This window comes from Dipteris shenzhenensis, chromosome 1, assembly GCF_047967505.1.
Source record: "Dipteris shenzhenensis isolate YYH24624 ecotype China chromosome 1, Dip_SZ_1.0, whole genome shotgun sequence".
NCBI classification, from domain to species: Eukaryota; Viridiplantae; Streptophyta; class Polypodiopsida; order Gleicheniales; family Dipteridaceae; genus Dipteris; species Dipteris shenzhenensis.
The window spans coordinates 21,391,613-21,403,832 of NC_141596.1; the positions used below are offsets into that span (position 1 = coordinate 21,391,613).

Consider the following 12,220-nt stretch of genomic DNA (forward strand, 5'->3'; position numbering starts at 1 on the left):
GGGAAAATTGGCAGTATATCGAGACGGTAAGGTAATCATTCGGGAGAGCGCAGAAAGAGGTGAGAGAGCTGCAGATAGTACATGACGGTGTTGGGCTCTAAGACAGAGACACACAACTGATTGGGCATGGTTGTTTGAAATTGTAATGGTACCCTCTAGTCCAACCCAGGAGGTTTCTTAGAGACATACACAAATAGAGATATTATTTCTAAACACAGACACGTGAGAGCCCAGATTGCCTACTATTACAGGGTACACCTCGGAGTCAGCTTACAAAAAGGAGATGAGGAGAGATACTGGGACATGAGGCTCTGGAGGCGTGGCTCTCCTTTTCAGACCACACTTTAGACTACTCGTATCCGTTATTCGAAAGGAGGAGCATGCACGGCACATGTTGGTTCGGATTCAGCCACCTGATGCACAATCGAATTTCTGTTGCGGTCTGCATCTTTCCCCCAGATACGTCATCCTACGCACATGAAGTCACTGCAAAGGGTGAGAACCCATAAGAGACTATTTATGATGACATCATGGAATTTTACAAACAGGGAGAGGTCCTTCTATTGAGTGACTTCAATGCATGCACTGGAGATAGACAAGTGGGTTTGTTAGACTTTGAGACGGACGCCCTCAGAGTACCAGAGATGGACCCAACAAATCTCGGGATAGCGAGATATTCATATGATGCACCACATGTGACAAGGTATGGGAGACACGAACTCGAGATGGGAGCTATACAACTTGATTATAAACAATGGCCTCCACAGATGGCCATTGTCCAGAGGGCTTACCCAGTAGCCCAATGGACTACCTTTTGGGCTCCCCAACTTTTTTGATGCAGGTACATGATTTCATAGTTCACCCCCTCCCAATTGGCGCTGACCACTCCTATTTGGCCTTCAGTATCTCGACTGCACTGCCTGACATAGGACGTGATCCCCTTGCCCATGTCCGAGTCCGAGTACACTTTGACCATGCAGTATACATGAGCCACCTGTCCCACAGGCTACAGACCCCTTTGGTAATGATGCAGACCTTACTCACTCCCCAAATACACTTGTCTCACTAGTTCAGGATGCAGCCATCAGAACATTCCCCACGACCGCTCTACAGCTCACTCCCCCACCACGAAGATGCCACAAAACCCATGGTTTCATGATGAGTAACGAGACCTAAGATCCCACCTCATACAAGAACAAGCTTAGGGGCACTTGACGCGATCAAGGCACAACAGATCTAGAGGCGTCTGACACAACGTAAGAGACACGCTTTTCTCTTGCATAGGATGGCTAAGGTGATCCACTTTTTTCAAGGAGGCGACCCCTATCATCCTGCTTCAACAACATGTATCCACTTGCTTGGTAATATTTCTTTTTGTTATTCAATAGTATGCTTATTAAGAAATGAAATGTTTTCCTACTGTTCAGTTATGGTCAATGGGGACTAGGTCTAGCATTTGAGGGTGGACCCCCTTGCTTGGGGTTATGGGCATTAGTGACTCACAAGAGTAATGGCCTCTCTTTGAGAGGGACATCTGGAAACCACACCCCACCTGAGTACCCAAACATGGGACCAATCAAATGCACAGATTGCATACTGACCTAGGAACCATTCAAGAGAATGTTCCCTGAGCTTTGGGTGTGGGCCTGGCAACATGCCAAGAGTAATCGAGATACAAGATAAGATGACAAACAAATGAGCTCAGTATGGCTCAATTAAGACCTTAGAGTACCTCAGTAGATAGTCCAAGCTGTTAGGAACCCGTGGGTGCGATGAGAATTGAATTCTGACAACTTTGAAATTTTAGGGTTTTTGGGAGCTGACATGTGGCAGACTGCCACATGGAATCTGAGCTGGTAGGTCAGTCCACCTGTCCCACACATGTGGCAGCATGCATGGCAGGTGGCAGAGCATGCAGGCGAAGTGTCTGGCCCCAAATCTGGTAGATTTGGGGCAGGTTGTGGGCTGTCCTCTTTGGGACTGTAGCCCACCAAAAATCTGGGACAAGTGTCCACCTTCCACTCTGGATCGGGGGGGGGGGGGGGGGTTGAGCCTATAAAAGAAGGCCTCTCCCCTTCATTCCCTACATGAAAAATTCGTCACTTTTCTTATCCCTCCTTTTGGTTGATGCAGGAGAACCTCTCCAACTCCTTGGGTGCAACCATTCTCTCACCTCATTCCCTACATGAAAAATTCGTCACTTTTCTTCTCCCTCCTTTTGGTTGATGCAACAGAACCTCTCCAGCTCCTTGGGTGCAGCCAGCTTCTCCCCAGGCCATTCTCTCACCTCAGCAGCACTTTCTCTCTCTACAGCAACACACTCTCTCTCTACAGTTCCAGCCCCTCCTCTCTAGATATCTGCCCCCTCTCAGCTCTTCTGGAACAGCAGCAGCATCCTCTCCTATCCTCGAACAGCCACAGCCACAACATCTCTCTCCTGCTGCAGTATTTCTCTCTCTACTGCAAAATTTCTCTCTCTACTGTTCCAGCCCCTTCCCCTTGCACAAATCTGCCTTTCTCTGCACCTCTGGAACAGCAGCAGCTCCTCTCTTACATCCCCTCCATTGGGATCAGCATTGGCACTCTCTCTCTACAGCCATCACTCCATAAAGACACTCTCTCTCTAGCCTACAGGCTGTTTTTCTGAGCTGTTCTCATTCCAGCCCCATTTCTGTTGGGGTAAAGGGCAGTGTGCCCACCCACTTGTACAGTGCCCATGTATACTCAATATATATGAAAGAGGAATAAGCTGGAGTAGCTTTTGCTCCACCACTTTTGGTGTCTCCTTATTCCTTTATGTGTGCTCTCCTCTCTCACAACTGGTATCAGAGCCCATGGCGTTCGATCTACGAGGAGCTCAATGAGAGGAGAACGGGCACTGCTTCGAGAGATCTACCGGGAGCTTTGGAGAGCTTGATTCTCTCATTCACGGAGAGATTTTGGGTAGACATCATCCAAATCTGTTTGCTCTACAATGCAGCTACAAGAATCACTTTGGGTTATCTTCCAGCGCTCCAGTGCTCTAGCAACCTAGCGTTGGAAGGAGATCGCTGTCCGTTGGTCTTGACGTTATCTCGTGGGAGCCTATCGTTGGCTGTTGATGCATCCTTTGCAGCAAGTGGCTGGCTGTTGTGTGCTTGTTGGAGGCGTTGGTTATCATGGGCAGCTAGTAGATAGGCGTCAAGAGCAATTGTTGCTGCTATTCTGTGAGCCAGGAGTCGGTTGGTGAGCAACTTCTTTGGCGTAGGAGACCGTGAAGGAGCGCTGGAGAGCTGCATATGCAACTTGTGGTGGAGTTCGCACAGTCCTCCGATTGCGATTCCATCGACGCCAGGCTTCCTAAAAATTTACAATTGTGCTACCTATAACCTCACATCGAGGTTTCCTCCCTGCAGATTTGGGTCTTATTTTGGCGCCATAGCCATTCTTGGCACTTGCAGGTTCCAGTCTTGGCATAGTTCTTTGCCATTGTCTCTAGCTCATCTGGGAGCTGTTGGGGAGCCTCTGGATTGCATGTTTGATGCAATTGTATGCCTGGGAGATAGCCGGTGTTGCATTTGAGGTCTTGGAGCTGAGCATTGGCTGATTTTGGTCTCTTTGCGGGACATTTTGCAGAAGTACGCCTTGTGGACATTGTGTGGGATATGTGCTTGTGCACTATGCAGCTTCATTTGGTTGCAGTTGAGCTTTGTTAGCTCGTGTTTTCCCGTGCATTTGGGTCCTCGTACGGACATACTCTGGTGCATCTTAGTCCTTGTGAACATTCCGTTACAGTTAGTCAGTGGGTTGCATATCTTTTTTGCAGATGCATCACTTTGGCAGTGGCAGTGACACATGCTTTGACAGTGGTACATGCCTGGTTGAGATGCATTGACAGTTTGTTGGATGCATGGTTATTTGCCTATGTTGGATACATACGGTGGTACGGTGATGTATAGAGATCCTGTCAAATGAGCATTGTTTGGAGCTGTTTTCAGGGCTGATTTGTTATCATATTCGGGGCTGATTTTATGGCATTGTGTTTGCCATTGGTCAGGACATTACAATTGCTGCTGTTGCTGTTTTTTATGACAAAACAGTCATTTTCAGGACTGAATATCTCTTTCCTGGTGCGGAATTGCACTTTGTGCCAAACTGGAAAGTTGTAGTTCACAGAACATACTACAACTTTGCTTTTGGAAGCAAGTTGATCCGGTATAAGCTGCAGGAGTTACAGCCTCTGCAAAACCACAAAAAGTTGCAGTCTGCTGTCTATTTGTGACCAATGTGCAGGAAGCTGTTTTTCAGGTGAGAATATATGAGAATCCACAAGGATTTTGCTCTTGAGGTCAACTGACAAGTTGTAGATCTTTCTACCAGCTACAACTTTGCTGTTTACAGCTTTGGCATCCGGTCCTTCAGTGAAAAGATATCGCTGTTCAAAAACAGGGACAGCGTGTTATTTTGCCCAAAGTGGCTGTGAGGTATTGTTGTAGGGATTTCTCTTGCACAACAGTGAATTGGGAACTCACAGTAAATTATATAAAGTGATTGGGATCTCACTTCAGTCCAAGGGCATTATTGGCATTTTGGCAAGTCACTTTGGCACATTTGGCAAGTGGTGAATGCTTGAATTTATTGCCAAAGGATTGCGCACTTGAGGTGATGCATTGGTGATGCAGTAAATGCCATTTCGATGCATTATGGATTTGCATTGGTGGATGCCACACTGATGTTTATGGATAGTTGAGCTGGGCTCCTATTGCCATTGGTTGAGCAGGCATTGCTCATTTGGTTCAGTGCATTTCTTACTTCAATTGCCAGGCATTGGCAGGTTACTGAGCTGCATATATTCTTGTTTATGCCTCTTTATGGCTGAGTGCTTTTGAGCATTGGATCAACCAATTTATTTGGAGACCTGATTTGTCATCCTGCTTCAACATGTATCCACTTGCTTGGTACTATTTCTTTTTGTTTTTCAATAGTATGCTTATTAAGAAATGAAATGTTTTCCTTCTGTTCAGTTACGGACAATGGGGACTAGGTCTAGCATTTGAGGGTGGACCCCCTTGCTTGGGGTTATGGGCATTAGTGACCCACAAGAGTGATGGCCTCTCTTTGAGAGGGACATCTAGAAACCACACCCCACCTGAGTACCCAAACATGGGACCAATCAAATGCACAGATTGCATACCGACCTAGGAACCATTCAAGAGAATGTTCCCTGAGCTTTGGGTGTGGGCCTGGCAGCATGCCAAGAGTAATGGAGATACAAGATAAGACGACAAACAAATGAGCTCAGTATGGCTCAATTATGACCTTAGAGTACGTCAATAGATAGTCTAAGCTGTTAGGAACCCGTGTGTGCGATCAGAATTAAATTCTGACAACTTTGAAATTTTAGGGTTTTTGGGAGTGACGTGGCAGCTGACACGTGGCAGACTGCCACTTGGAATCTGGGCTGGCAGGTCAGTCCACCTGTCCCACACATGTGGCAGCATGCATGGCAAGTGGCAGGGCATGCAGGCCAAGTGTTTGGCCCCAAATCTGGTAGATTTAGGGCAAGTGGTGGGCTGTCCTCTTTGGGACTGCAGCCCACCAAAAATCTGGGACAAGTGTCCACCTTCCACTCTAGGCCTAGGAGGGGGGCTGAGCCTATAAAAGAAGGCCTCTCCCCTTCATTCCACACATGAAAATTTCGTCACTTTTCTTCTCCCTCCTTTTAGATGATGCAGCAGAACCTCTCCAGCTCCTTGGGTGCAGCCAGCTTCTCCCCAGGCCATTCTCTCACCTCAGCAGCACTTTCTCTCTCTACAACAGCACATTCTCTCTCTACAGTTCCAGCCCCTCCTCTCCAGAAATCTGCCCCCCTCTCAGCTCTTTTGGAACAGCAGCAGCATCCTCTCTCCTTCACCTAGCCTGGAGCAGCCACAGCCCCTTTCTCTCTCCTGCTGCAGTCTTTCTCTCTCTACTACAGAATTTCTCTCTCTACTGTTCCAGCCCATTTCCCTTGCAGAAATCTGCCTTTCTGTGCACCTCTGGAACAGCAGCAGCTCCTCTCTTACATCTCCTCCCTTGGGATCAGCATAGGCACTCTCTCTCTACAGCTATCACTCCATAAAAGCTTTCTCTCTCTAGCCTACAGGCTGTTTTTCTAAGCTGTTCTCATTCCAGCCCCATTTCCACACTCTCCTCACCCAAGGTAGCTTCAGAGGCATCAAGGACTTCATCTACAAAAGGGCCAAGTCACGAAGGGAGCCTGTATTGTCAAGTTTATCTCATTTACAGCACTATTTCATGTTGTTTCTACTATCTTTCTAGAAACTAGTGCTTGTCTCTAATATTGGATGTAAGTGGTGATTGTTGCAGGCTTCTTCCTTGTGGATTGGGCAAGCCAAGAGCTGAAACCTGAGCTTGGAGTCCTCCTTTTTGTTGTCTACCTTGTACATATGCTCTTGAGTCTTGTATTTAGGTCCTAGGTTTTCACTGAGTTCATCAGTTTGGAAGGTGCATTGCACCTTGGTCTTGTATCTCCATTTTCAAGAATAAAGTGAGCCTGGATAAGGGGGGGGGCCCGTCTTGGCCCCTCAATCATATTGCATTCTCCAATGATGTCACTTTGTGTTTAAGCTGTATAAGTCTTAATTCCAGCTTAATTGCAAACTCTTAAGTTCAAGTATATGTGTTTGGCAACTCGCAATCATCTCATTCAAATGCCTCTGCAAAATCCGTTGTTTGAATTGAGAGAAAGCACCGAGTAGTTTACATTGGTATCAGAGCTTAGGCAGTGGTCCTGTACTCTGTGCTTTCTCTTGTTGAGTCTCTCCTTCATTGAGTTATCTTGTCATCATGGCAGCCAATGGACCTGACCCTCCTCCTAACCTGCATGAGTTGAGTGCTCTCTTGGCAAACATTGCTCAACAGGTTCAAGTGCTGGGAAGCAGCCTAGCAGGAACTCATGACATAGGGCCCCAATCCCAAGGAAGAGGCCGTGCGGACAACACCAACTCCAACAAGGAGGGAAGATCATCCTCTTCTTCCCCTCCTCGAGGTAGACGGCGTCATCAGAGTCCATCTCCTTCGAGACGTCCACGGAGACGAAGGTATGCAAAGCATAAGGTACCTCTTGGAGATAAGCTTTTCAAGTTTACCAAGTACAAGGGAGAGGACAAGCCCGAGGTCTTGCTGGCCTGGATCCGAGACCTCGAGTATTTCTATGAGGGAGATGCTGATTTTGCTCAGCCATGGGCACATTTGAAAGATGGAGGCACCCATCATGCCTACCACATCAGGGATGGCTATTTATTCATGGAGAACAAACTATGTATCACAAAGCAGCTTAGATCTAAAGTGATGGAGGAAAGCCATAACCCACCCTATGCTGGTCATAGGGGTATTGTGGCCACCTTTTCAGCCATGGATAAATTTTTCTACTGGCCTAACATGAAAAAGGACACTGCTGCCTACATTTTAGCTTGTCTCGCATGTCAAAAAGCTAAGTATGAGAGAGGAAAACCCAAGGGTTTACTTCAGCCCCTACCCATTCCTGAGAGACCATGGGAACACATCACCATGGACTTCATTACAGGAATTCCCAGGACCAATCAAAATCATGACATGATTTGGGTGATAGTAGATCGATTCAGCAAGCAAGCCCACTTCATTCCTTGCAGAAAGAATCTCAAGGCACCTGAAGCTGCCCATTTATTTATTAGACACATCTTTAGACACCACGGCATGCCCAAGTCTATAGTATCAGATAGAGACTCAAAGTTCACTAGTAACTTCTGGCAGGCTTTGTTTGAGAACCTTGGAACTCTTCTAAGTTTCTCCTCAGCTTTTCATCCTCAAACGGATGGCCAAACTGAAGTTACGAATAGTACACTCTTGGATTTGCTGAAATTTTATGTGCATGACCAGCAAACCTTTTGGGAGAAATTCCTTCCTCTTGTGGAGTTTGCTTATAACAACAATTCATTCCTCCACTGGAAAAGCTCCTTTCGAAATTGTATATGGTAGATCTTTACCAACTCCACTCATGCAAACAAAAGAGAAAATCTTTGCCGCTCATCAATTCGTGGAGGATTATGACTCTGCTTATGCCACGGTTCGAGCAGCCATTCAAAACGCACGGGAGAAACAAAGAGCAGCTGCAAATAAAAGACGGAGGGCGTTTGCAGTGAAAGAAGGCCAATGGGTCTTATTGAAATTTGAGAAAGCCCGGTTAAAAACCAAAGTGGGCAAAAAGCGCATCTACTTCAAGCTATCCTTTCGATATTATGGTCCTTTTCAGGTGTTGCAGGTAATAAATGATGTCTCGGTCCGATTGAGACTTCCAGAGCATTGGAAGATCCACAATGTCTTCCACGTAAGCTTGGTGAAACCCTTCATTGGGGAACCACCTCAAGAGCCCACACTGGACGATGCACCTGAAGTAGAGGACACTGAGATCTTGTTGATCCCAGAGTAAATTATTTTGCATAACTTCACTACGGGACGTCGAGGCACGACTCGCAACATGTACCTTTTGAAGTTCAGAGGGCTCCCATCCACCGATGCCCAATGGGTGGACAGAGCTACATTTCAGGAGTGTCTTGAAATCCTGGATGCTTATGAGGAAGCATTTCAATTGCGGACAACCGAATGAAAGACGGAGGGAATGTCATCCTGCTTCAACATGTATCCACTTGCTTGGTACTATTTCTTTTTGTTTTTCAATAGTATGCTTATTAAGAAATGAAATGTTTTCCTTCTGTTCAGTTACGGACAATGGGGACTAGGTCTAGCATTTGAGGGTGGACCCCCTTGCTTGGGGTTATGGGCATTAGTGACCCACAAGAGTGATGGCCTCTCTTTGAGAGGGACATCTAGAAACCACACCCCACCTGAGTACCCAAACATGGGACCAATCAAATGCACAGATTGCATACCGACCTAGGAACCATTCAAGAGAATGTTCCCTGAGCTTTGGGTGTGGGCCTGGCAGCATGCCAAGAGTAATGGAGATACAAGATAAGACGACAAACAAATGAGCTCAGTATGGCTCAATTATGACCTTAGAGTACGTCAATAGATAGTCTAAGCTGTTAGGAACCCGTGTGTGCGATCAGAATTAAATTCTGACAACTTTGAAATTTTAGGGTTTTTGGGAGTGACGTGGCAGACTGCCACTTGGAATCTGAGCTGGCAGGTCAGTCCACCTGTCCCACACATGTGGCAGCATGCATGGCAAGTGGCAGGGCATGCAGGCCAAGTGTTTGGCCCCAAATCTGGTAGATTTAGGGCAAGTGGTGGGCTGTCCTCTTTGGGACTGCAGCCCACCAAAAATCTGGGACAAGTGTCCACCTTCCACTCTAGGCCTAGGAGGGGGGCTGAGCCTATAAAAGAAGGCCTCTCCCCTTCATTCCACACATGAAAATTTCGTCACTTTTCTTCTCCCTCCTTTTAGATGATGCAGCAGAACCTCTCCAGCTCCTTGGGTGCAGCCAGCTTCTCCCCAGGCCATTCTCTCACCTCAGCAGCACTTTCTCTCTCTACAACAGCACATTCTCTCTCTACAGTTCCAGCCCCTCCTCTCCAGAAATCTGCCCCCCTCTCAGCTCTTTTGGAACAGCAGCAGCATCCTCTCTCCTTCACCTAGCCTGGAGCAGCCACAGCCCCTTTCTCTCTCCTGCTGCAGTCTTTCTCTCTCTACTGCAAAATTTCTCTCTCTACTGTTCCAGCCCATTTCCCTTGCAGAAATCTGCCTTTCTGTGCACCTCTGGAACAGCAGCAGCTCCTCTCTTACATCTCCTCCCTTGGGATCAGCATAGGCACTCTCTCTCTACAGCTATCACTCCATAAAAGCTTTCTCTCTCTAGCCTACAGGCTGTTTTTCTAAGCTGTTCTCATTCCAGCCCCATTTCCACACTCTCCTCACCCAAGGTAGCTTCAGAGGCATCAAGGACTTCATCTACAAAAGGGCCAAGTCACGAAGGGAGCCTGTATTGTCAAGTTTATCACATTTACAGCACTATTTCATGTTGTTTCTACTATCTTTCTAGAAACTAGTGCTTGTCTCTAATGTTGGATGTAAGTGGTGATTGTTGCAGGCTTCTTCCTTGTGGATTGGGCAAGCCAAGAGCTGAAACCTGAGCTTGGAGTCCTCCTTTTTGTTGTCTACCTTGTACATATGCTCTTGAGTCTTGTATTTAGGTCCTAGGTTTTCACTGAGTTCATCAGTTTGGAAGGTGCATTGCACCTTGGTCTTGTATCTCCATTTTCAAGAATAAAGTGAGCCTGGATAAGGGGGGGGCCCCGTCTTGGCCCCTCAATCATATTGCATTCTCCAATGATGTCACTTTGTGTTTAAGCTGTATAAGTCTTAATTCCAACTTAATTGCAAACTCTTAAGTTCAAGTATATGTGTTTGGCAACTCGCAATCATCTCATTCAAATGCCTCTGCAAAATCCGTTGTTTGAATTGATAGAAAGCACCGAGTAGTTTACATGATTGGTCTGGACAACACTATATTTTTTGGTCATTTGGGTTGCCTATTGCACTATACTGCTCTTTGGTTGTGACCTATTGTGCCACAGATATGGCATCTACAGCTGGTAGTGCCCTCTTTGATATTGAGAGGTTGGATGGATCAAACTTTCAGTATTGGAAAGAGCAGATTTATGATGTGTTAGTGCAGAAGAGGCAGCATAAGCCCATTCAATGCAAAGGTGTCAAGCCTAATAGCATTAAACAAAGTGATTGGGATGACATGGATGAGCAAGCATGCTCTATCATTCAGTCATCACTCTCGAAGTCAGTCTACTTGCAGATACAGGATGGTGTACAGGGTGTAGACTACCATGCATATGAGTTTTATACTCGTATATGCCAGATGTATGACCATGATAGTGTTATGTTACAGCATGATGGGCTGAAATGTCCTGATGGGCTGAAATACAGCCTTGATATGCACTCCAAACGTCGATCAATTGGTAGAAACAAGTCATGTTCAAGGGGGAATTCCAGGAGCAAGTCTAGCTCTCGGACTTGTGTTAGATGTTTCTATTGTGGAAAGTATTTTGCTCTTGAGGTCAACTGACAAGTTGTAGATCTTTCTACCAGCTACAACTTTGCTGTTTACAGCTTTGGCATCCGGTCCTTCAGTGAAAAGATATCGCTGTTCAGAAACAGGGACAGCGTGTTATTTTGCCCAAAGTGGCTGTGAGGTATTGTTGTAGGGATTTCTCTTGCACAACAGTGAATTGGGAACTCACAGTAAATTATATAAAGTGATTGGGATCTCACTTCAGTCCAAGGGCATTATTGGCATTTTGGCAAGTCACTTTGGCACATTTGGCAAGTGGTGAATGCTTGAATTTGTTGCCAAAGGATTGCGCACTTGAGGTGATGCATTGGTGATGCAGTAAATGCCATTTCGATGCATTATGGATTTGCATTGGTGGATGCCACACTGATGTTTATGGATAGTTGAGCTGGGCTCCTACTGCCATTGGTTGAGCAGGCATTGCTCATTTGGTTCAGTGCATTTCTTACTTCAATTGCCAGGCATTGGCAGGTTACTGGGCTGCATATATTCTTGTTTATGCCTCTTTATGGCTGAGTGCTTTTGAGCATTGGATCAGCCAATTTATTTGGAGACCTGATTGGTCTGGACAACACTATATTTTTTGGTCATTTGGGTTGCCTATTGCACTATACTGCTCTTTGGTTGTGACCTATTGTGCCACAGATATGGCATCTACAGCTGGTAGTGCCCTCTTTGATATTGAGAGGTTGGATGGATCAAACTTTAAGTATTGGAAAGAGCAGATTTATGATGTGTTAGTGCAGAAGAGGCAGCATAAGCCCATTCAATGCAAAGGTGTCAAGCCTAATAGCATTAAACAAAGTGATTGGGATGACATGGATGAGCAAGCATGCTCTATCATTCAGTCATCACTCTCGAAGTCAGTCTACTTGCAGATACAGGATGGTGTACAAGGTGTAGACTACCATGCATATGAGTTTTATACTCGTATATGCCAGATGTATGACCATGATAGTGTTATGTTACAGCATGATGGGCTGAAATGTCCTGATGGGCTGAAATACAGCCTTGATATGCACTCTAAACATCGATCAATTGGTAGAAACAAGTCATGTTCAAGGGGGAATTCCAGGAGCAAGTCTAGCTCTCGGACTTGTGTTAGATGTTTCTATTGTGGAAAGTATGGCCACATGAAAAAGTATTGCTGGAAA

General features: G+C 46.1%; 1 protein-coding gene across 1 annotated transcript in view; it reads right to left on the minus strand.

Moving 5' to 3' along the window:
• The window catches only part of LOC147905533 (uncharacterized), a 46,994-nt gene that overhangs the window by 2,159 nt on the left and 32,615 nt on the right, over window positions 1-12,220 (minus strand). The window lies entirely within an intron of this gene.